At 45.0% G+C, this 25,572-nt stretch overlaps 9 non-coding genes and 1 pseudogene across 9 annotated transcripts; all 10 read left to right on the forward strand.

The window, feature by feature from the left end:
• Window positions 1-16,249: 16,249 nt before the first annotated feature.
• Window positions 16,250-16,323, forward strand: TRNAN-AUU (transfer RNA asparagine (anticodon AUU)). The gene has a single exon. It is a non-coding gene; the product is annotated as a tRNA-Asn (tRNA).
• A 4,438-nt stretch (window positions 16,324-20,761) lies between these two features.
• LOC135046245 (U1 spliceosomal RNA) lies at window positions 20,762-20,925 on the forward strand. Its single transcript, XR_010238572.1, has one exon. It is a non-coding gene; the product is annotated as a U1 spliceosomal RNA (small nuclear RNA).
• A 152-nt stretch (window positions 20,926-21,077) lies between these two features.
• Window positions 21,078-21,240, forward strand: LOC135046257 (U1 spliceosomal RNA). The gene has a single exon (XR_010238584.1). It is a non-coding gene; the product is annotated as a U1 spliceosomal RNA (small nuclear RNA).
• Window positions 21,241-21,855: 615 nt separating this feature from the next.
• Window positions 21,856-22,019, forward strand: LOC135046242 (U1 spliceosomal RNA). The gene has a single exon (XR_010238569.1). It is a non-coding gene; the product is annotated as a U1 spliceosomal RNA (small nuclear RNA).
• Window positions 22,020-22,171: 152 nt separating this feature from the next.
• On the forward strand, window positions 22,172-22,334 carry LOC135046260 (U1 spliceosomal RNA). The gene has a single exon (XR_010238587.1). It is a non-coding gene; the product is annotated as a U1 spliceosomal RNA (small nuclear RNA).
• Window positions 22,335-23,005: 671 nt separating this feature from the next.
• On the forward strand, window positions 23,006-23,169 carry LOC135046234 (U1 spliceosomal RNA). Its single transcript, XR_010238561.1, has one exon. It is a non-coding gene; the product is annotated as a U1 spliceosomal RNA (small nuclear RNA).
• A 152-nt stretch (window positions 23,170-23,321) lies between these two features.
• Window positions 23,322-23,473, forward strand: LOC135046263 (U1 spliceosomal RNA; annotated as a pseudogene).
• Window positions 23,474-24,156: 683 nt separating this feature from the next.
• LOC135046250 (U1 spliceosomal RNA) lies at window positions 24,157-24,320 on the forward strand. The gene has a single exon (XR_010238577.1). It is a non-coding gene; the product is annotated as a U1 spliceosomal RNA (small nuclear RNA).
• Window positions 24,321-24,473: 153 nt separating this feature from the next.
• On the forward strand, window positions 24,474-24,636 carry LOC135046258 (U1 spliceosomal RNA). The gene has a single exon (XR_010238585.1). It is a non-coding gene; the product is annotated as a U1 spliceosomal RNA (small nuclear RNA).
• Window positions 24,637-25,251: 615 nt separating this feature from the next.
• LOC135046249 (U1 spliceosomal RNA) lies at window positions 25,252-25,415 on the forward strand. Its single transcript, XR_010238576.1, has one exon. It is a non-coding gene; the product is annotated as a U1 spliceosomal RNA (small nuclear RNA).
• Window positions 25,416-25,572: the final 157 nt, after the last annotated feature.

Below are 25,572 nucleotides of genomic sequence, written 5' to 3' on the forward strand. Positions count from 1 at the left end.
CGCTCACCTATAAGTGTGCCCGATACCAACAGCGTATTCTCGTGAGCGTCTGTATCGCTTGAGCAGCCCGCTCCCGATACAGCGTCCGTTACGCTATAGCGAACCATTACGTTAGTCAGCAGCCAATAGCGTGCCTGCCTGTGATCTCTTGGCCGTGAGCGAACGTGACGCTTGAGCGTCTCGACCACGGCTAAGCGATTGTTACGCAACGAGCGTACCCTTACGGTACTCCATACGCAAATAGCGTACAGTGTTCTTAGACCTCACAAAGGGTTTTAAATAAGATAAATATTTAGCTTTATCAATTGGCGGCTCGTCCTGTCCTTCACATATCTCTGCTAGGTAATTTCAGCAGACATTATCCATCAGCAAAGGGCGGGAGATCATATTCTTCGCAGTGCTGACGGGATAAGCGTCTGTTTCGCTTAGTAAAGGGTGCTGAAGGAATCCGGGAACCGGAGGTAAGAACAACACACTAGTGTCTTTTAAAACTGTTTATTTCTATCTTGCGTACGCACACACGCATATCTGCATTTCTTTTTCATTCGTGTATTTTCATATATCACTCTCCTGTTTGCCATTTTATAATTGATAAAACGTGCTAAGAGAGATTTGTCGCTATTTCATAGTTAAAGTGTAAAAGTAATGCGTTAAGGGATAAAGTGTAAAGCACACACGCAGCTCTACCTAAAGGTAAAAGGAGAGATTGGTGTGTTGCACGGTAGACGACTGAGGATCATCTACATTGATAAAACGTGTTAGTTGTGTTACGGTGGACATTGGTTTTGTATACACGTGTCTCTAACAAAAGGCTGAGACTCGCGTACGCAAAGGCCGACGCACGCAGCGTAAATTATGCAACGGAGCGTCTGGGTACGCCCACGTAACTCAAATCACACGATAGTGTTGATTTTTAAATAGCACAATAAGCGATAAATAGCGCAATAAGCGATAAATATCGCAACAGGCGATAAATAGCGCAACAAGCGATAAATAGCGCAACAGGCGATAAATAGCGCAAATCTATTTTAAATCCGAAATTTAAATTAACAGATCCTTCTCCAAATTTACAACACATCTGGTCTAAAGAAAAATTTCTGCGCAGAAATAGAAATAGAAACAAAAGTGTGTATGTGGTGAGTGAGTGTTTGTTTTTACAATTTTGGGGATTGAACCACAGAAATCATCGAGTTCTCGTGAAGTACATACGTGTAAGTGACATACGTGGTGGCTAGGGAGGCATCTCTGGTTAAACATAAAATTTGAGCATTAGAGTGTAGCAGACCAGGAGGTCATACTGTAACAGACCAGGAGGTCAGACCAGGAGGTCGCATAACAGACCAGGAGGTCCAAGTACAGCAGACAAGGAAGTCCGCTATAGAGACAAGGCACAACACCAAGAAGGGTTGGTGCGACACCCATATAGGCCATAAAAAGCTCAGGCTGAAGGAATTCGCAGCTGCTGAATGTCGATTCCACTGGTCGCTCCGTACATAAGATTAGTTGCTTATGTGCTGAACGATTGTACCGCACGTAATTGTGTGCATTAAGTTAGTCTGACCAGTACCATTTGTGTACAAACCCGGTCATAAAACTATTTGTACATTCTGACGTTATTTGTGTAATTTTTTATTTTCTGAAGGGAAGTTCGCTGGTCACTCAGGAATTGTCCAACAACCAATAGTTACTGGAAAGAGTAAGTGTTCTTCGGATATCTCTCGCATGTTCCAGTAAATAGAGGTTCATAGGGGCCCTGGGTCGAGTACGCCAGCGCTATATCAGTGTGTGGGCGTATTGGTCGGCGTGGGCGAGTGAGTGAGGTGCTCGGTAAACTTCACCGTCAACCTATCTTTTAATATTTTGGTTTTTTGTAAGGGTTCGCTGAAGACCCTGAGATAAAGGTCAGAGGTAGAGCAAGCAACACCTGCAAATTATGGGGGCCAGTTGTTCAGGAAGGGGGCGATCAACCTCGGTTCGGGTTGATTCAGTAAACCGACCAGTCGGGTCGGCAAGGTATGTAATGTGTGAAAAATATGGTTTACATACAGAAATTTTATGTGATGAATGGGAGAGAATGACAGTACATGACGGGGAGAAATTCCCAAGAGTAGGTAGCTTCAGCCCAGAAGTGTTAATGAATTTAAGGAGGAGGATATGTCTCATTAAATCAACAAAGAGACGAATCCAACATTATGATTATTTGCAGCTATGGCAACAGGAGGGTGAAATACAGAGAGGATTGGCTCTGGCGGCGGGATCTGGCCCTATCAGGAAACTGATAGCCACGGCCCCGCCGCCACCATACATATCAGGAGAGAAATTGGTTGCGGAGAATGACGCATCAGGGGGTAACAAACAGGCACTTAGCAACTGTATAAATGTTAAGGATAATGTTAATAAGTTAACCAATGCAAGCATTAACCCGTGCAAGTTGTACCCTGTTTTGAACTTTCCCCAGGAGTGTGATCAAGAGGACGAATCGGCAACAATATCGGCGCTCTCTCTAGCAGCCACTATATCAGAAACGACAGTAGGCACGGCCCAACCCATAAGATTAGTAACAAAGCCCCCTAGCGGAGGGACAGGTGAGGTCGTATCAACGGGTAAGTACGGCACCTTACACTATGCTGAAACCATTTCACCACAGGCTGTAGAATCTACACAGAATGATGTTAGTAGACTTAATCCTGTTAGGGTAATAGCTGTTCCAAATGGGAAAACTGACACATCAGGAGTCACTCCTATCAGGAACATTGCCATGTATATCCCATTTTCCAGAATGGAATTAAGGACCATAGTGTCTGAATTCCCTGACCCCAGAAAAGACTTAGTTGCTAGCCAAAAATACATCAGAGACCTAGGAAACACTTTAGAGCCCAATAACAAAGACTGGCAGATATTGCTGAGGGCATGTTTACCCTCCAATGTCGACTCAGCTCAATTTTTAGCTGACTGTGGATTGGATCTGGATGTACCTCTTACAGATGTGTACAACAAAGATAACGTAAAAAGAATAAATTTACAGTTAAAGGAGTATTTCCCAGCTGTAGCCAAATGGAATAGAATTTTTTCCATTAAACAAAAAGAGACAGAAACAGCTGCTGATTATTTTCACCGGGCATTATTAGAAATGGCAAAGTACACTGGCATAGAGGACATTAGGACCAATGCAAACCATCAAGAAGTAGCAGTATCTGTGCTAATGGATGGTTTAAAAGAAGCATTAAAGACAAGGGTACAGACCACGCAACCATGTTGGCGAGGTCTGTCAGTGGCTACTTTGAGAGAGGCTGCTATTGATCACGACCGGAATATCACCAGACACAGGGAGTCGCAAGGTGATAAGTTAATGTCAGTAAGTATACAGGCCCTGACCACAAAACAGCCTGTGTTTATATCACCAAACCCTGTGGGTAAGTCAAATGTGGTAACATGTTATTTTTGTCATAAACAGGGACACATAGCACGAGACTGTAGAGCGAAAAATTCGCAAAGATCTTACCAACCCCCTAGACAACGACACGACACACGACATTGGGAGCAAGGTCCGCAGAGACGGAGTTATGAGCCACATGCAGGAGAAACAAAAAGATACCCCCCGAACAGAGACTGGCAAACTCCTGGCAGTTCCCATTTAACCCCTTCACAAGTAGTTGCTGCCAGCGGGATTCAGGGAGGTCACCATACCCAATAGGGGTGTAGCCATACCTGTAATCTGCAGCCAGTAAAATTGATTGCAAGCCTTGGGAGTGAACCTGAAATTGCAATCAATGTAGCTGGTAAATCATTAAACTTTCTTGTAGACACAGGGGCGGCCAAATCAGTGATAAATTCGACAGTGGGCATGAGAACCACTGGTAAGACAATTCCAGCCATAGGGGTAACGGGAGTAGTCCAGCACTACCCTGTTAGCAAACCAGCCGAGATTACAGTAGGGCCTTTACATACCAAGCATTCCTTTTTGCTGGCTGCATCGGCACCGACTAATCTCCTGGGAAGAGACTTATTGTGTAAAATGGGGTGCGTCATTTATTGTACTCCTGAAGGTGTATTCTTGGACATACCTGAGAATCACGCTCAGGAAGTGCGAGACATGTTAGACTCCCCATCAAAATTAATGTCACATACCATTATGACAAATAGGACTCCATCCAAAGTAGAAGAAATGACATCCCAGATACCAGAGTCACTTTGGACTAAAGATGGACAGGACACTGGATTAATGGCAAACGTAGCTCCAGTAGTTGTACAAGTAAAAGATGGTAGGATAGCTCCAAAAATCCCACAGTACCCTCTGAAGCCAGAGGTGGAGTTAGGAGTGTATCCCGTAATAGAGCGCTTGCTACAACAGGGTATTCTGGTAAGAACGTCCAGCACTGCCAATAGTCCCATCTTCCCTGTGAAAAAGAGTGGGGGGAGGGGTTACCGGCTAGTGCAGGATCTAAGGGGGATCAACAAAATAGTTGAGAGTCAGTTCCCCGTAGTGCCAAATCCAGCTGTCATCCTTATGCAAATCCCTCCCACTGCGAAATTTTTCACTGTTATTGACCTCTGCTCCGCTTTCTTTTCGGTACCTCTGCACCCTGACAGCCAATATTTGTTTGCATTCACATACAGAGGAGTCCAATACACATGGACTCGATTACCACAAGGTTTCATAGACAGTCCAAGTATATTTTCCCAGGCTTTGCATGATTGTTTACAGTCTTTCCAACCAGAGAGTGGATCAGTATTAATACAGTACGTGGATGATCTACTACTGTGTTCTGATTCATTGGAAGCATCCCTGAAGGATACGAAACAGCTCCTGTTTCATCTTTCAGACACAGGACACAAGGTTTCCAAAGACAAGTTGCAATTATGCCAAACTAAGGTAAAATATTTGGGACACTGTCTAACACAAGGACTGAGACACCTGACCACTGATAGAATTCAAGCAATTAGAGACATGACTCTGCCAAAAACCCAGCAACAGATCAGAACATTTTTAGGAATGTGTGGGTATTGCCGTAACTGGATCCCAGGGTTTTCCATTCTAGCGTTACCTCTGCAGGAGATGGTCTCCTCAAACAAACCTGATCGGATTTCGCATACAGACGAGTCCGAGATGGCATTTGAGAGACTTAAACAGTGCCTAACGCAGGCACCAGCATTAGGTATGCCAGACTATGGGAAACCCTTTGAGCTGTACGGAACAGAAAGTGCTGGTTGCGCGGCAGGCGTCTTAACCCAAAAGCATGGTGATGCCAGCAGGCCAGTAGCATACTACAGCGCTCAGCTAGACACGGTAGCGCGATCCCTCCCCACATGCTTGCGAAGCGTCGCTGCGATAGCATTGCTAGTAACGAAAAGCGAAGATGTAGTGCTAGGTCACAACCTCACAATTCATACACCACATGCAGTGTCAGCCTTGCTAAATTCTGCCCAAACCAGGCACGTCTCATCAGCGCGGTTTACAAGATGGGAATTGGCACTAATGGCCCCCGTAAACATCACCATAAGGAGATGCAGTGCATTAAATCCTGCAACATATCTCCCAGGTGTGCCTGGACAGGCACAAAGGGTGGAGGATGAGAGTGGTGGGGAAGGAGAATTTAACACACAGGAGGACACACATGATTGTATGGAATATTTGACCCAAAATTTTACCGCAAGGCCTGACATCAGTGACAACCCGCTGGAAAATGTAGATCTAACTTTCTACACGGACGGTAGTTGTCACAGACAGTCAGACTCGGGAGACTTGTGTACTGGATACGCAGTCGTAGATGACCAAGGCACCATAGAAGCGGAACCGCTAGGCCCACCTCACTCAGCCCAGGTTGCTGAACTGGTCGCCCTAACCAGAGCATGTGAATTGGCTAAGGGCAAATCAGCCAATATCTACACCGACTCTAGATACGCATTCGGGGTAGTCCATGATTTCGGAGCCCTATGGCGCCTCAGAAATTTCATGACGGCAGCTGGTACACCGGTAGCGCATGCAGCTCACATCAAAAGGCTTCTAACAGCGATACAGGAACCCGACAGAGTGGCTGTTATCAAGTGTAAAGCACACACATATAGCCAGGACCCAGTATCACTTGGTAACAGCCAAGCAGACGAAGCAGCTAAGTTAGCAGCTGGTACCCCCAGACAGACAGACACCACACAACTGATGGTATTTAATACCATCAACACACAGAAGTTGTGTGAAATGCAAAATTTGTGTTCCACACAGGAAAAGGCAGTCTGGAAGGCGAAGGGATATGGCCAGGAGTCCTCAGGACTCTGGACGGATGGACAAGGTAAACCGGTGGCCCCCAGAGCATATCTTCCATGTTTAGCTGAGGCAGCTCACGGGCTGACTCATCTGGGCAAGGAAGGAATGTGCAAGTTGGTAAGAGCATATTGGTGCGCCCCAGGATTTTCATCTCATGCAAGTAAGAGAGCAATGTCATGCCTTACCTGTTTGAGAAAGAATATCGGAAAGGCAATACCAACAGAACCATCTCATATCCCACCTGCAGGCGGTCCTTTCCAGGCAATACAGATTGACTTCATTCAATTACCCCCTTGTCGAAATTTGAAATATGTACTTGTTTGTATAGATGTGTTCTCAAATTGGGTTGAAGCATTCCCGGCGGCCACAAATACCGCTATGTTTACTGCTAAGAAAATTGTGCAGGAATTTGTATGTAGATATGGTATCCCTAGAATTATCGAAAGTGATAGGGGTACCCATTTTACAGGTGATGTCTTTCAAGGAATGTGTAAGTTGATGGGAATTGATAGCAAGCTGCACACTCCATACCGTCCACAGGCGAGTGCGAAGGTGGAAAGAGTGAATAGCACTATTAAAAATAATTTGAGCAAAGTTATGGCAGAAACAGGATTGACATGGCCAGAAGCTTTACCCATTGTACTGTACAGCATCAGAACCACTCCCAGGTCCCCTCTTAATCTGTCCCCTTTTGAAATCTTGTTTGGTCGACAACCGCATGTTATGATTAACCCTCAGGATGATTTGAAGTGTAACAATGAAGTGACTGTAAAGTACCTGGTTAATATGAGTAAACAGCTAAGGAATCAAAATAATAATTTGAAGTTGGTGATTCCTGATTTACCAGATAGTAATTGTCATGACATTGAACCTGGGGAGTATGTAATGATACAAAATTTTCTACGCTCAGGTTGCCTTATTGACAGATGGGAAGGACCATACCAAGTCTTATTGACTAGCACTACAGCATTGAAAGTTGCCGAGAGAGAGACTTGGGTTCATTCGTCCCATTGTAAGAAGGTTGCTGATCCAGAGAGGTCCCGTGATAAGGAACAGACGGTAGAGGACATTGTATCACTGGAGTGTCTGTTCCAGGAGGACTGAGGCGGCACCTGAGCATTGAAAATCACAAGATCAAAAGCAGTTGTCGATTCCCTGTTCCCTTTTATTGTTTTTCTCCAACTTCCCATCCCCTCTCCCTCAAATTATTTCCCCCCCCTTCTCATTCTTCTTCGTTTCCTCCTATAAGATGGACTTGCCCCAAGAGACTGTGATCCGGATTTTCCTGTTGACCATGATGTTGACCAGAGCAGTCTGTTCCGGCGAGAGTACCATGGAGGTCGAGAGAGGTTCTGGAATGGGTTCTGATGACAGAGATGGAGGCGTAGTTTTCCGAGAACAACATAATCAACAAGCAAAGGCGAGTATCAGAAAACGATCCGATAGCATTGACAATAGAAGGAATTGTGAAGGATTGTTAGCTGAAGAAAACTGTATCTGTAGGCTCTGTGACAACGTAGTCGAGGATGGGTGCATTAAGAAATGCCAATCCAGTTTTAATATCCACATGGACCGGCATCCCTTGAGTGACTATCACTCCTTAGTGGGTAGCGTGTTAAATCAAACAGATTGTTGGGTATGCTCTCAAGTACCTCAAGGTCATAGCAAATCAGGACTAGTACCATTTCCTTTAACGATAGGGGAGGTACTTGAGCTAAGTGGTGGGAGACCGGTGGACAGGAGGTTTAATATCTCCAGTCCTCCTAGTTTGAAGCTCCACCAATATCATGTGGATAGATCCCTCATATGTTTTAACATTTCCAATCCCCGAAAGCCGGGAAATTGGGAAGTGTCATGGAGTAACCAAACCATGACCTTTTCATATAGAGCAGATAGAATGCCGACAGATACAGAGCTTATACGCCACATAGCCAGTAGAGGAAAATCTTTCCGGTATAGGTATACCCTAGGAAGTAGGATTACGAGAGTTGGAGAGGTATCACCAGGATACTGTGCACATATCGTACAAGCTGATACGTGTACTAGACAGATGGGAGAATTAGGGTTAGGAGATTTCACATGGAAAATGTGTAATATGGTTATGTCCTACTCCGTCCCATATGTTCTCCCCGATGATGCATATTTCATATGCGGGAGGAAGGCGTATAAGTGGCTTGCCCCAAACTCTGAAGGATTGTGTTATATTGGAAAAGTATTGCCTGAGGTAATGACTGTATCACATGCCAAAATGAAAGACATACACCGTGTTGCCCAAACTCCTTATACTCACACCCATTACGAGCACGTAGTTAAACGGCATCTGATAGAAAGAACAGAGCACCCGGCCTCTGACATGATCCATGAATCCACCGGGATTCAGTTTCTACTTGCGTTAGACCTCACTCGCACCGCCAGAGGAGTGTTGAATTATAAATACATATCTGCGCTCGCAAATTTGTTAGACAATATCACAGAAATGTATGATGACACGTTTAGGTATACTGGAAGAGAACTTCAAGCTTATAAAACAGAACTAGTTCAGCATAGAATGATTCTCAATTATCTCACAGCAGTAACAGGTGGATATTGTGTCACACTGGCAACGCAGTACGGCGTGAAATGCTGCACATATATAACGAATAGTACCGAGGACCCGGTCGAGGTCATAGACCAAAAGATGGACGATATTCTCCAATTGAAGTGGGAATTTCGCAGGAGACACAATCTCACCCTTGCTGCTGTGAGTAATGAGCTGACTAGTTGGGTGTCATGGTTGAACCCGCGAAATTGGTTCTCCGGTTTAGGAGAATGGGCTCAAGGAGTTATAATGGATGTAGGGAAGTTTCTCCTATGTATCTTAGGTGTTATCATAACGATTGGCTTGATATTTAGATGCGGTCAGGCTTTAACGAAGTGCAAACGAAGTACCAGGGTGATGAGTTTAAGGAGTGAGGAAATTGTAATGCGATTTCTACGGTCCGTTTCTTTCACCTGTTTTTCCGTTTTCCTCTGAGGTAAAAAGACCCACTTGGACGAGGAATTTGATGAGCCGATATACAGACAACAGATGGATTAAAGAAGAAGTTTTGACAACCTTATACACAGATTTTTGATGAACTATGCCATAGATCCCCAGTTTCCCTAGAAATTTTAAAATTACTCTAGCCCAACACTTTTGTAAATCTATGGACATTGACAAAGCTTTTTGCTCGCACCTTATGGGCAAAAGCACAAAGAAGACTGCATTCAACAGACACCAAACAAGACCTCAATCGACGAATGTTCATTAACCTGACATAGAATACCACTGCATTTACCGTAACTATGTATTTTCTTCATCTCTACAACCTTCAGGTAATTACACACATAGTATAGGGAATACAGGCACAGATATCAGCAATCACATATTCCCCCATTCATGTATCATCAACTAAAATGTGCTCCCCATTTTTGTTACAACCAAAATCCGAAAAAAGCTCGGTAAAGTTTGACAGCCCATCCACAGACCCGTACCACGGGATAAGAAGGAATTCAAATGTATACTTCGCAATACCTCAAAGCTTGATTTAAAACACGTACGGCACGATGATACATGACCCCCCAAACATGGATTCATACACACATGCTTCTGCTATCTCACTAGGTCATACCCTTTTCCTACCTTCTCCTCTCCTCCCCTACCCAACCATGTAAATGTATTAACCCCTGACATATATTTTTCTCTTTTTGAAATGTTTTAGGAAGTGGCAGTTATTGTTGACTGCCAAAGGGTGGACTGTCAAAGTCAGAAAAATATCACGATGCACACTGCCATATTTGCACCTCATATGTGTCCCTGCTGCGCATGCGTGCGCTCTACCGTGCGTGCGCATACTCGCTGTTGCGGGCACCCGCAGGCGCACGGTATGCACATTTACGGTAGAGATTGTGTGCGTCTAGCGGGCGACTCTTTCGTTACATATTTTCACCATATAATGCATTTTGTAGATTATGGTCCCTTTGATAGATTCTGAAAGTTTAGTTAATGTAGTATGTTCCTGGACAGAGAGATCCCTCATTGTTTGATACGAAGGGTCAGACAGGAGTAATACAGTGGTGTTTAGTATCCATCGGAAGAGTATTTAATTAGCAATATTCCGGTGTTGGTTTGAAGCGGATCAATCGCTCGTGCGAATAGTTATGGACATAAGAAGTTTATGAACATTTACTGTATTTGCACTTACTTATCCATGCGGCGGGAAACCCAGTTTCCCTCCCACCTGAGCTGTTGGAAATAGTCACAGCCCACCTGTATGAATCAACCTATGACCTTTTGTTATAATGCGAAGACGAATTCCTGTGTCCAATGAACAATGAGATTGTAGGGACCATTGAATTGTATTGTGTGTGGGGCATAAATAGACAGGCCGATCACATCCAGCACTCACTCTTCATCGGTTATCATTGCTGAAAATCGGGAGCTGGATGTCCAGAGGCGCATGCGATCGTTTCCTTTGTGCGTAAGTTTTCTCCGTAATCATATTGTCTTTTCTTGTTATTATGGGCCATATCTTTCTCTCTCTCTCTTCTCTTTCTCTCATTTTCTCTTAAACGTACTTGTATTGTATTTACTGTGTAGTTACCTGGTTAGTTAGTCTATGTTATATTGTAGTGTATGACTTGTATTGTATTAATTCTTTTGCAAGTATAACATTCATAATATATATATTAGGCGTTGGACCCTAAGCACGGTATTTGTGTATTTCTTATAGTGTTAAGTATTCTCAGAGCGTCGGTGACGCTCGAACAGCTTTTGAGTTAATAAGGTTATACAGTGTTGCATTTACACCCTATCTCTACACTAAGGTTTTACAGCAAATTACATTGTTTGTGGTTTAGACATAAAGGTTTAACATTGTGAGCGTCGGCGCCGCTCGTGATCTCCTCGTGGTCTCGAGCGTCCGCTACGCTGATAGCGTAGCATTACGGTAGTCGCTCACCTATAAGTGTGCCCGATACCAACAGCGTATTCTCGTGAGCGTCTGTATCGCTCGAGCAGCCCGCTCCCGATACAGCGTCCGTTACGCTATAGCGAACCATTACGTTAGTCAGCAGCCAATAGCGTGCCTGCCTGTGATCTCTTGGCCGTGAGCGAACGTGACGCTTGAGCGTCTCGACCACGGCTAAGCGATTGTTACGCAACGAGCGTACCCTTACGGTACTCCATACGCAAATAGCGTACAGTGTTCTTAGACCTCACAAAGGGTTTTAAATAAGATAAATATTTAGCTTTATCAAAGCGCACTGTCAGCAGTGTTCATTCCGGGAGTGGACAACTGGGATGCAGACTTCCTCAGCAGACACGACCTACATCCAGGAGAGTGGGGACTCCATCAGGAAGTCTTCGCACAGATTGCAAGTCGGTGGGGACTGTTCCAGATAGACATGATGGCGTCCCGCCTCAACAAAAAGCTACAGAGGTATTGCAACAGGTCAAGAGACCCTCGGGCAGTAGCTGTAGACGCCCTAGTGACACCGTGGGTGTTCCGGTCGGTCTATGTATTTCCTCCTCTACCTCTCATACCCAAGGTGTTGATAATAGTAAGAAAAAGAGGAGTAAGAACAATTCTCATTGTTCCAGATTGGCCGCGAAGGACCTGGTATCCAGATCTGCAGGAAATGCTCACAGAAGATCCGTGGCCACTTCCTCTAAGACAGGACCTGTTGCAACAGGGGCCCTGTCTGTTCCAAGACTTACCGCGGCTGCGTTTGACGGCATGGCGGTTGAACGCCGGATCCTAGCGGAAAAGGGTATTCCAGATGAGGTCATTCCTACGCTAATAAAGGCTAGGAAGGACGTGACATCTAAACATTATCACTGTATATGGCGAAAATATGTTTCTTTGTGTGAGGCCAGGAATGCTCATACGTAAGAATTCCACCTGGGCCACTTCCTTCACTTCCTACAAACTGGAGTGAATTTGGGCCTAAAATTAGGCTCTATTAAGGTTCAGATTTTGGCCTTATCCATTTTCTTTCAAAAGGAATTGGCCTCTCTTCCTGAAGTAAGTACAAACTTTTGTGAAGGGAGTACTGCATATTCAGCCTCCTTTTGTACCTCCGGTGGTCCCTTGGGACCTTAACGTGGTGTTAAGGTTATGGTTTGAACCACTTAAAATGGTGGAGTTTAAATATCTCACTTGGAAGGTGGTCATGTTATTAGCCTTTGCTTCCGCTAGGCGAGTGTCGGAATTAGCAGCTTTATCACATAAAATCCCCTATCTGGTTTTCCATATGGATAGAGCGGAATTGCAGACCCGTCCTCAATTCCTGCTAAAAGTGGACTCATCCTTTCATATGAACCAACCTATTGTGGTGCCTGTGGCTACGCGTGACTTGGAGGATTCCGAGTCCCTTGATGTGGTCAGGGCTTTGAAAATTTACGTGGCCAGAACGGCTAGAGTCAGAAAAACAGAAGCACTGTTTGTCCTGTATGTAGCCAACAAGATTGGCACCCCTGCTTCAAATCAGACTATTGCTCTCTGGATCTGTAACACGATTCAGCAGGCGCATTCTATGGCGGGATTGCCGTTGCCTAATTCAGTCAAGGCCCATTCCACTAGGAAGGTGGGCTCTTCTTGGGCAGCTGCCCGGGGGTCTCGGCACTACAGCTGTGCCGAGCTGCTACTTGGTCGGGTTCAAACACCTTTGCAAAGTTCTATAAGTTTGATACCCTGGCTGAGGAGGACCTCCTGTTTGCTCAATCGGTGCTGCAGAGTCATCCGCAGGAGCCCGTTTGGGAGCTTTGGTATAATCCCCATGGTCCTTACGGAGTCCCCAGCATCTTTTAGGACGTAAGAGAAAATAAGATTTTAAACCTACCGGTAAATCTTTTTCTCGTAGTCCGTAGAGGATGCTGGGTGCCCGTCCCAAGTGCGGACTACTTCTGCAAGACTTGTATATAGTTATTGCTTACATAAGGGTTATATGTTAGTTTTCATCGGTCTTGGACTGATGCTATGTTGTTTTCATACTGTTAACTGGGTAGTATATCACAAGTTATACGGTGTGATTGGTGTGGCTGGTATGAATCTTGACCTTGGATTAACAAAAATCCTTTCCTCGTACTGTCCGTCTCCTCTGGGCACAGTTTCTCTAACTGAGGTATGGAGGAGGGGCATAGAGGGAGGAGCCAGTGCACACCCAGATCTAAAGTCTTTCTTAAAGTGCCCATGTCTGCTGCGGAGCCCGTCTATCCCCCATGGTCCTTACGGAGTCCCCATCATCCTCTACGGACTACGAGAAAAAAAATTTACCGGTAGGTTTAAAATGTTATTTTTTTCTCTGCAACCCACTGCTAAATTGTGCTTCCTAGCTGTTTTTTATAAAATCACTTAATTAAATCTAACTCTGATTACGTCAGAGAAGGCCAGGTACCCTACACCATAAGAGGGGGTTTGACATTTTGACTTGTCTACTTAAAGATCACCAAAATCTGATCACAAGGTCAATTACATCCCTGGGTGGGATTGAACCACCAACCTTTTGGTTAATAGCCCATGTAAGTGAAAGAGATCCTGAAGCACTCACTCATCATGGGAAAGTACCAATGTGTTTCTTACAAAAATTCTCCAGATTATTGACTTTTTAAAGTTTTTCTAGGAAACGTTCTAGATAAATGCTTATTAGCCTTTGTCAGTATCTACTTTTGCAAGGTGTCTATGTGGCGCAATCGGTTAGCATGTTTGGCTATTAACCAAAAGGTTGGTGGTTCAATCCCACCCAGGGATGTAAATAACCTTGTAATCAGATTTTGGTGATCTTTAAATAGACAAGTCAAAATTTCAAACCCCCTCTTATGGTGTAGGGTACCTGGCCTTCTCTGATGTAATCAGAGTTAGATTTGATTAAGTGATTTTATAAAAAAACAGCTAGGAAGCACAATTTAGCAGTGGGTTGCAGAGAAAAAAAATTATGCTGGCAGAAAAGTCCAATTTAGTGACGAAACAGCTCTTCATTTTCTGATTTTATGTTTATGCTAACAAATTTGCTCTCTGAAAAGTGTCCACAAAGCCAAGTCTCTGATTAACACCTTTGTAGGGATGGTTTTTCACCTATTACTGAATTAAACTTGCTTCATTGGAAAGGCAGCAAGATGCATCCTCATTTCAATGTCTACTGAAATAATACAGGTTGACACCAGGAAACATAAACGTCACTGCATCCTTGCTGCTTCCTCATGGGGAAGTCTGTTTAATGTGAAAACAAGGTGATATCTAATCAGCACACAGGTAAGGAATTAAGAAAATCTTTCTTTATGGGTGAAGATGTTTCTCACAAAATTGTTGCACCAAAGCATCATTGAAATTCAAGCTGGAAAGATGATTTTAATATATCACTTGTACATTTTGTACTGCTCTTCTGGTGACAATGTAGTTTGTTTTTGTCAATTACCATTTTAATAATAGGGTAAAGAAAATTAAGTGGATTTTTGAAAGAAAACAATACTGTCAATATACTATTAAAACAAATTAAAATGGTAAAAGTTATTGTACTTTAAGTAAAAATAAAAGAGCCAAAATATCAATCCCAGTTTTGGATTACTTTAATTAACAAAAAACAATGCATATAGCAGAGGATAGTTTCAATCTGCCTACCTCTGGGTTATAGGCCCAGCATGCTTCCGTTGCAGTACTCTGCTGCTCATGTAAGTGCAAGAGATCCTGAAGCACTCACTCATCATGGGAAAGTACCAATGTGTTTCTTACAAAAACTCTCCAGATTATTGACTTTTTAAAGTTTTTCTAGGAAACGTTCTAGATGAATGCTTATTAGCCTTTGTCAGTATATACTTTTACGAGGTGTCTCTGTGGTGCAATCGGTTAGCATGTTTGGCTATTAACCAAAAGGTTGGTGGTTCAATCCCACCCATGGATGTAATTGACCCTGTGATTAGATTTTGGTAATCTTTAAGTAGACAAGTCAAAATGTCAAACTCCCTCTTATGGTGTAGGGTACCTGGCCTTCTCTGATGTAATCAGAGTTAGATTTGATTAAGTGATTTTATAAAAAACAGCTAGGAAGCACAATTTAGCAGTGGGTTGCAGAGAAAAAAAACTATGCTGGCAGAAAAGTCCAATTGAGTGATTAAACAGCTCTTCATTTTCTGATTTTATGTTTATGCTAACAAATTTGCTCTCTGAAAAGTGTCCACAAAGTAAAGTCTCTGATTAACACCTTTGTAGGAATGGTTTTTCACCTATTACTGAATTAAACTTGCTTCATTGGAAAGGCAGCAAGATGCATCCTCATTTCAATGTCTACTGAAATAATACAGGTTGACACCAGGAAACATAAACGTCACTGCATCCTTGCTGCTTCCTCATGGGGAAGTCTGTTTAATGTGAAAACAAGGTGATATCTAATCAGCACACAGGTAAGGAATTAAGAAAATCTTTCTTTATGGGTGAAGATGTTTCTCACAAAATTGTTGCACCAAAGCATCATTGAAATTCAAGCTGGAATGATGATTTTAATATATCACTTGTACATTTTATACTGCTCTTCTGGTGACAATGTAGTTTGTTTTTGTCAATTACCATTTTAATAATAGGGTAAAGAAAATTAAGTGGATTTTTGAAAGAAAACAATACTGTCAATTTACTATTAAAACAAATTAAAATGGTAAAAGTTATTGTACTTTAAGTAAAAATAAAAGAGCCAAAATATCAATCCCAGTTTTGGATTACTTTAATTAACAAAAAACAATGCATATAGCAGAAGATAGTTTCAATCTGCCTACATCTGGGTTATGGGCCCAGCATGCTTCCGTTGCAGTACTCTGCTGCTCATGTAAGTGCAAGAGATCCTGAAGCACTCACTCATCATGGGAAAGTAGCAATGTGTTTCTTACAAAAACTCTCCAGATTATTGACTTTTTAAAGTTTTTCTAGGAAACGTTCTAGATGAATGCTTATTAGCCTTTGTCAGAATGGACTTTTACGAGGTGTCTCTGTGGTGCAATCGGTTAGCATGTTTGGCTATTAACCAAAAGGTTGGTGGTTCAATCCCACCCAGGGATGTAATTGACCTTGTGATCAGATTTTGGTGATCTTTAAGTAGACAAGTCAAAATTTCAAACCCCCTCTTATGGTGTAGGGTACCTGGCCTTCTCTGATGTAATCAGAGTTAGATTTGATTAAGTGATTTTATAAAAAACAGCTAGGAAGCACAATTTAGCAGTGGGTTGCAGAGAAAAAAAAATTATGCTGGCAGAAAAGTCCAATTGAGTGATTAAACAGCTCTTCATTTTCTGACTTTATTTTTATGCTAACAAATTTGCTCTCTGAAAAGTGTCCACAAAGCCAAGTCTCTGATTAACACCTTTGTAGGAATGTTTTTTCACCTATTACTGAATTAAACTTGCTACATTGGAAAGGCAGCAAGATGCATCCTCATTTCAATGTCTACTGAAATAATACAGGTTGACACCAGGAAACATAAACGTTACTGCATCCTTGCTGCTTTCTCATGTGGAAGTCTGTTTAATGTGAAAACAAGGTAATATCTAATCAGCACACAGATAAGGAATTAAGAAAATCTTTCTTTATGGGTGAAGATGTTTCTCACAAAATTGTTGTCCCAATGCATCATTGAAATTCAAGATGGAAGATGATTTTAATATATCACTTGTACATTTTGCATTGCTCTTCTGGTGACAATGTAGTTTGTTTTTGTCAATTACCATTTCAGTAATAGGGTAAAGAAAATTAAGTGGATTTTTTAAAGAAAACAATGCTGTCAATATACTATTAAAACAAATTAAAATGATAAAAGTTATTGTACTTTAAGTAAAAATAAAAGAGCCAAAATATCAATCCCAGTTTTTGATTACTTTAATTATAAAAAAAAATGCACATAGCAGAGGATAGTTTCGATTAATCGACCTCTGGGTTATGCGCCCAGCATCCTTCCATTGCACTACTCTGCTGCTCATGGAAGTCCGAGAGATCCTGAAGACTAAATTGATTAAAGGCCTAAAAGTACTGGACTATAAGGAAAGACTTACTAGGCTGAATATGTATACACTAGAAAAGAGGTGCCTAAGAGGAGATATTATTAATATCTTCAAATATGTAAAGATACATAACAAAGAGTTATCAGAGGAATTATTTATTAAAAGAACACGTGGTCACTCGCTGCGACTGGAGGAAAGTTCAGAACGCAATGGAGGAAAGGTTTCTTCACTGTTAGGGCAATCAGGATGTGGAATTCCCTGCCAGGGAAGGTGGTAATGGCGGACTCTGTAATTGGATTTAAAAAAGGAATGGCTACATTTCTGAATGAAAAAGCTATCCAAGGTTATAATACTTAAAATATCAACATGGTTAATCCGGGGGTAACATGAGTTATAGTAGCTAACTAGTCATAAAACATTATTCAGCAAGTATGTAGAATCATCACAACTTAAAACAGGTTGAACACGATGGGCAATTTGCCTCTATTCAACCTCAAAAACTATGTTACTATATGTTACTATATTACTGTAGTATACAGAACACCACAATGCAATGAGCAGTGATAGTGAGCACTGATGAGGATACTAGAACTGACACTGAGCAGCAAGATGCAGCACTGGACTATTAGTAATGTACTGTAGTATGCTGAGCACCACAATGCAGCACAAGACAATGAGCAGTGATACTGAGCACTGATGAGGATACTACTGAGAACTGACACTGAGCAGGAGAGACACACTACTAGTATTACTGAGCAGCAATAAGTAACCACTGATACTGAGCACTGATATTGAGATTTCCACTGAGAGAACATAGCCACGTCCTCTCCGCTCTCTCTTCGATGCACGAGTAAAAATGGCGGCAACGCGCAGCTCTATATATAATATCCGAATCTCGCGAGAATCCGACAGCGGGATGATGACATTTTCCCTTGTTCAGGTTTTCCGAGTCAGGCGGGAACAACCGAGCCTGCCTCAGACCAGTGTAAACCACGTGGAGTTCGTGGGGAATTCGGTTCTCGGAGAACCGAACCCGCTCCTCTCTACCTTATACCCATCAATTTTTTTTATTTTCAATCTAAGCCCCTGCAGTTTTCTGTAAGCATCTGCTTCGCTATGATGATCAACAAGTCACAAGGGCAAACACTCAGGGCTTGAGGCATAGATCTTTGGACTAGCTGCTACAAGCATGGCAGAGGTGTCACTATCACTGGTGACACCCAGAGAGGTGTCGAGGGAGATTGTAATGCAGTGCGTGCAAATAAGCAGCGCAATGGTAAAAAGGAGGCATGATTTCATAGGTAGGGGCGTGGCCTGGTGGCCTGAATCTACATTTTGTTGCTCCGGGTGTCCCGGGGGTTGGGTGCTGCACCCGGGGACTAGTGTGTAAGCGGTGCTGGCTCCTGCACAGTGACAGGGCATGGCCACCCAGTATGACACCTCCCTTCTTGACCATGCTGTAATTGCAGTCGCACTGCAGTTCAGCGTGATCATAAACAATGGTGTAGCCTCCTGCTGGTGCAGACTGTATGTGCGCGCAGGAAGTCGCCACCATTTTTGTGATCACAGCGGCTGAATGTGATGTCATACAGCCGCTGTGACCACGCCCCCTGTGTCTCCTCCATTGCAGACCCCATTTTGAAGCCTTGCCCCCGCACTGCTCCATCCCTGACTTGGAAATGGAGTGTTGCTGACCCCACTCTCCCCCCCTGCCCCGATTGACAGGCAGAGGCGATCGCATGCAGGCACATGCGTATGCTCTTAGCAATTTTTGCAGTTGGATCGCTTATTGTGATTGCAATCCAACCTGAATCAGGCCCTATTACCTATCACAATGCGCTGCGGGCAGTACAAAATTGGGTTAATATAGGAGAAAAACCCCCAGACCTGTGCTCCTTAACTGTACCTGGTGGCTAGTGGAGCGGCTGCCCAGTAATCAGTGTCCACCCCAGTGCGCACACGGCCCACCCCCTACGGCCACGCTCCCCTTAATCAGCGGCCTCGTGATCCGGAAGGGCGGTGTGTGTGTGTGACTGACCTTAGGAAGAAACCGGAGCCTCCGCTGCAGTGACCCAGCAACCAGGGCACGGGAGTATACAGCGCCGCTGGGAGTGATGAAGCTGCAGTAAAGATGTCTATTAGACCTAGCCTGCTGCAGCCCTTGTAGATTCTCATAAAACAAGTTCTTCTTTTCTTGTCAAAATTAATAGCTAAGAATAGGCTGCCTGAGGCAGGCCCCTGTTAAGTGGCCTGCTACTGAAGGCACCAACTACAAACTGAGCTCCCTGTTCATGGAAGCGGGGTTATAGAGTAGGATGCGCTGAGCATCTTGGGAACAGTCAAAAGCTTTGAGCCGGTTGGTGCCTCAGATCAAGATCCTACTCTACACCCCAATGTGAATCCTTGTGGAGTCCAGTGTACCCCACAGAAGAAATTAATGTGTCACACCCATTGGCAGCAACCTTAGAATAGCTGCTGACGGGCACAATTGAGAAAGGAAGGGGGGGGGGGGGCATTTGAATCCAGCACATAGATGCAATTCAAATATGTAATTTGTACCTTCCTATTTTAAAATATAATGGATGAACCTCACCCTGTGAGAACAATCTTCATGATCAAGAGATCTAATATGTAAAATAAGTATGAGTTGGGATAGGGCTGGGGAGGGTGGCAGCTCGGGCAGCCCCTCCCCCGTCAAGTTAAGGAGATTCAACTGAGGAAGCACAAGGGAACTCTCGTCTGGGGACAACAACTGCAGGGAGACCACATCTTTTCAGATGAACATGGGAGGGCGGAAGGCTGCCTAATACTGAAGCACCATCAAATATCAAACCATATCCAACAACTAGTACAAGCATTCCTGGGGGAAGGTCTGCAGCAGACGGATTTGCATACGGTGATGTCATCCAAGCAGTGGGCCAAAGTTGGCTGGAACCCTCATCTGCATATAAAAAGAGAAAAGGGGCATGCAGGGCATGGCGGCCTTTTGCAGTGCTTGGATGACCCCTAGTTTGCATTAAACACCCCCACTCTCCTTTGGTGTGGGGCTCATGTTGGCTATGCCCCAGCCCCTGAAGCAGGGGCTGGGGCATAGCCAACATGAGCCCCACACCGAAGGAGGGTGGAGGTGTGTAATGCGAACTAGGGGTCATCCAAGCGCCGCAAAAGGCCGCCATGCCCTGCACGCCCCTTGTCTCTTTTCATATGCAGACGAGGGTTGAAGCCAACTTTGACCCACTGTTTGGATGACATCACCATATGCAAATCCATCTGCTGCAGGCCTTCCCCCAGGAATGCTTGCACTAGTTGTTGCATTTGGTTTGTTGTTTGGGGGTGCTTCAGTATTAGGCAGCCTTCTGCCCTCCCATGTTCATCTGAAAATATGTGTTCTCCCTGCAGTTGTTGTCCCCAGATGAGAGTTCCCTTGTGCTGCCTCAGTTGAAACTCCTTTACTTGACAGAGATGTGCCTGAGCAGCGGCCCTCCCCAGCCCTATCCCAAATCATACTTATTTTGCATAGGAGAGACCATGGTCATGAAGATTATTCTCCCAGGGTGAGGTTCATTCATTGCATTCTGGGTATGCTGACCCCTGTGATTTCCCCAAATGTGGGAAACTCGACAGCATTATTTGTGGTAGTGGGGGACTGTGTTTGTGCTTTCCTCTGGTCAGCTCTGGTAAAAGTCAGATTTCTTTGTCTCAGATCTTCCTCTAGCCTTGTTCTTCTTTCGAGAATTCCCTTGTGCTGCCTCAGTTGGATCTCCTTCACTTGACAGGGGGGTACCCGAGCAGCGACCCTCCCCAGCTCTAGCCCAACTCCTACTTACCTGCCAGGTGAGATACTATGATCACGTAGGTGCTTCTCCCAGGGCAAGGCTCACCCATTGCACTCTGGGTGTGCTGCTCCTGCGATTTCCCCAAATGTGGGAAACTTGACTGCATAATTTGTGTTTCCCCTGGTCGGCTCTCGTATAATTCAGATCTCTTTGTCTCAGGTCTCTCTCCAGCCTAGTTTGCTGTCTGTTTCCACTTCTCTTTTCTTAAGTGCCTTCCAATGCACAATGCAAACTACAGGTAGTGCTGCAGGGCCCACACCCTTTTACTTGCCGTACAGAGCAGCTCTGGAGCTGTTACAGTGCCCAGCTGCTGCAAGAAATCAGCTTGAATGCTTCAGGGGCTGGGGCATAGCAAACATGAGCCCCACACCGAAGGAGGGTGGGGGTGTTTAATGTGAACTAAGGGTCATCCAAGCGCCGCAAAAGGCCGCCATGCCCTGCATACCCCTTTTCTCTTTTCATATGCAGATGAGGGTTCCAGCCAACTTTGGCCCACTGCTTGGATGACATCACCGTATGCAAATCCGTCTTCTGCAGAACTTCCCCCAGGAATGCTTGTACTAGTTGTTGCATTTGGTTTGTTGTTTGGGGGTGCTTCAGTATTAGGCAGCCTTCTGCCCTCCCATGTTCATCTGAAAATATGTGTTCTCCCTGCAGTTGTTGTCCCCAGATGGGAGTTCCCTTGTGCTGCCTCAGTTGAATCTCCTTTACTTGACAGAGATGTGCCTGAGCAGCGGCCCTCCCCAGCCCTATCCCAAATCATACTTATTTTGCATAGGAGATACCATTTTCATGAAGATTGTTCTCCGAGGGTGAGGTTCATTCATTGCATTTTGGGTATGCTGACCCCTGTGATTTCCCCAAATGTGGGAAACTCGACTGCATTATTTGTGGTAGTGGGGGACTGTGTTTGTGCTTTCCTCTGGTCAGCTCTGGTAAAAATCAGATTTCTTTATATCAGATCTTCCTCTAGCCTTGTTCTTCTTTCGAGAGTTCCCTTGTGCTGCCTCAGTTGGATCTCTTTCACTTGAGAGGGGGGTGCCCGAGCAGTGACCCTCCCCAGCTCTAGCCCAACTCCTACTTACCTGCCAGGTGAGATACTATGATCATGAAGGTGCTTCTCCCAGGGCAAGGCTCACCCATTGCACTCTGGTTGTGCTGCCCCTGCGATTTCCCCAAATGTGGGAAACTTGACTGCATAATTTGTGTTTCCCTTGGTCATCTCTCGTATAATTCAGATCTCTTTGTCTCAGGTCTCTCTCCAGCCTAGTTTGCTGTCTGTTTCCACTTCTCTTTTCTTGAGCCGCTCCCTTCTATGCCCTTGCGCACTATCCTGACTTCTCCCGTCTGCTTACTTCGTGCCTTCCAACGCACAATGCAAACTACAGGTAGTGCTGCAGGGCCCACACCCTTTTACTTGCCTTACAGAGCAGCTCTGGAGCAGTTACAGTGCCCAGCTGCTGCAAGAAATCAGCTTGAATGCTTCAGGGGCTGGGGCATAGCCAACATGAGCCCCACACCGAAGGAGGGTGGAGGTGTGTAATGCGAACTAGGGGTCATCCAAGCGCCGCAAAAGGCCGCCATGCCCTGCACGCCCCTTTTCTCTTTTCATATGCAGACGAGGGTTGAAGCCAACTTTGACCCACTGCTTGGATGGCATCACCATATGCAAATCCATCTGCTGCAGGCCTTCCCCCAGGAATGCTTGCACTAGTTGTTGCATTTGGTTTGTTGTTTGGGGGTGCTTCAGTATTAGGCAGCCTTCTGCCCTCCCATGTTCATCTGAAAATATGTGTTCTCCCTGCAGTTGTTGTCCCCAGATGAGAGTTCCCTTGTGCTGCCTCAGTTGAATCTCCTTTACTTGACAGAGATGTGCCTGAGCAGCGGCCCTCCCCAGCCCTATCCCAAATCATACTTATTTTGCATAGGAGAGACCATGGTCTTGAAGATTGTTCTCCCAGGGTGAGGTTCATTCATTGCATTCTGGGTATGCTGACCCCTGTGATTTCCCCAAATGTGGGAAACTCAACTGCATTATTTGTGGTAGTGGGGGACTGTGTTTGTGCTTTCCTCTGGTCAGCTCTGGTAAAAGTCAGATTTCTTTGTTTCAGATCTTCCTCTAGCCTTGTTCTTCTTTCGAGAGTTCCCTTGTGCTGCCTCAGTTGGATCTCCTTCACTTGACAGGGGGGTGCCCGTGCAGCGACTCTCCCCAGCTCTAGCCCAACTTCTACTTACCTGCCAGGTGAGATGCTATAATCATGAAGGTGCTTCTCCCAGGGCAAGGCTCACCCATTGCACTCTGGATGTGCTGCCCCTGCGATTTCCCCAAATGTGGGAAACTTGACTGCATAATTTGTGTTTCCCCTGGTCGGCTCTGGTATAATTCAGATCTCTTTGTCTCAGGTCTCTCTCCAGCCTAGTTTGCTGTCTGTTTCCACTTCTCTTTTCTTAAGCCGCTCCATTCTATGGCCTTGCGCACTATCCTTACTTCTCCCGTCTGCTTACTTTGTGCCTTCCAATGCACAATGCAAACTACAGGTAGTGCTGCAGGGCCCACACCCTTTTACTTGCCGTACAGAGCAGCTCTGGAGCAGTTACAGTGCCCAGCTAATGCAAGAAATCAGCTTGAATGCTTCAGGGGCTGGGGCATAGCCAACATGAGCCCCACACCGAAGGAGGGTGGAGGTGTTTAATGCGAACTAGGGGTCATCCAAGCGCCGCAAAAGGCCGCCATGCCCTGCACGCCCCTTTTCTCATTTCATATAAAGACGAGGGTTGAAGCCAACTTTGACCCACTGCTTTGGATGACATCACCATATGCAAATCCATCTGCTGCAGGCCTTCCCCCAGGAATGCTTGCACTAGTTGTTGCATTTGGTTTGTTGTTTGGGGGTGCTTCAGTATTAGGCAGCCTTCTGCCCTCCCATGTTCATCTGAAAATATGTGTTCTCCCTGCAGTTGTTGTCCCCAGATGAGAGTTCCTTTATGCTGCCTCAGTTGAATCTCCTTTACTTGACAGAGATGTGCCTGAGCAGCGGCCCTCCCCAGCCCTATCCCAAATCATACTTATTTTGCATAGGAGAGACCATGGTCATGAAGATTATTCTCCCAGTATGAGGTTCATTCATTGCATTCTGGGTATGCTGACCCCTGTGATTTCCCCAAATGTGGGAAACTCGACAGCATTATTTGTGGTAGTGGGGGACTGTGTTTGTGTTTTCCTCTGGTCAGCTCTGGTAAAAGTCAGATTTCTTTGTCTCAGATCTTCCTCTAGCCTTGTTCTTCTTTCGAGAATTCCCTTGTGCTGCCTCAGTTGGATCTCCTTCACTTGACAGGGGGGGTACCCGAGCAGCGACCCTCCCCAGCTCTAGCCCAACTCCTACTTACCTGCCAGGTGAGATACTATGATCACGTAGGTGCTTCTCCCAGGGCAAGGCTCACCCATTGCACTCTGGGTGTGCTGCTCCTGCGATTTCCCCAAATGTGGGAAACTTGACTGCATAATTTGTGTTTCCCCTGGTCGGCTCTCGTATAATTCAGATCTCTTTGTCTCAGGTCTCTCTCCAGCCTAGTTTGCTGTCTGTTTCCACTTCTCTTTTCTTAAGTGCCTTCCAATGCACAATGCAAACTACAGGTAGTGCTGCAGGGCCCACACCCTTTTACTTGCCTTACAGAGCAGCTCTGGAGCTGTTACAGTGCCAAGCTGCTGCAAGAAATCAGCTTGAATGCTTCAGGGGCTGGGGCATGGCCAACATGAGCCCCACACCGAAGGAGGGTGGGGGTGTTTAATGCGAACTAAGGGTCATCCAAGCGCCGCAAAAGGCCGCCATGCCCTGCATACCCCTTTTCTCTTTTCATATGCAGATGAGGGTTCCAGCCAACTTTGGCCCACTGCTTGGATGACATCACCGTATGCAAATCCGTCTTCTGCAGACCTTCCCCCAGGAATGCTTGTACTAGTTGTTGCATTTGGTTTGTTGTTTGGGCGTGCTTCAGTATTAGGCAGCCTTCTGCCCTCCCATGTTCATCTGAAAATATGTGTTCTCCCTGCAGTTGTTGTCCCCAGATGAGAGTTCCCTTGTGCTGCCTCAGTTGAATCTCCTTTACTTGACAGAGATGTGCCTGAGCAGCGGCCCTCCCCAGCCCTATCCCAAATCATACTTATTTTGCATAGGAGATACCATGGTCATAAAGACTGTTCTCCCAGGATGAGGTTCATTCATTGCATTCTGGGTATGCTGACCCCTGTGATTTCCCCAAATGTGGGAAACTCAACTGCATTATTTGTGGTAGTGGGGGACTGTTTTTGTGTTTTCCTCTGGTCAGCTCTGGTAAAAGTCAGATTTCTTTGTCTCAGATCTTCCTCTAGCCTTGTTCTTCTTTCGAGAGTTCCATTGTGCTGCCTCAGTTTGATCTCCTTCACTTGACAGGGGGGTACCCGAGTAGCGACCCTCCCCAGCTCTAGCCCAACTCCTACA

This window comes from Pseudophryne corroboree, unplaced genomic scaffold (genome assembly GCF_028390025.1).
Source record: "Pseudophryne corroboree isolate aPseCor3 unplaced genomic scaffold, aPseCor3.hap2 scaffold_923, whole genome shotgun sequence".
Classification (NCBI taxonomy): Eukaryota; Metazoa; Chordata; class Amphibia; order Anura; family Myobatrachidae; genus Pseudophryne; species Pseudophryne corroboree.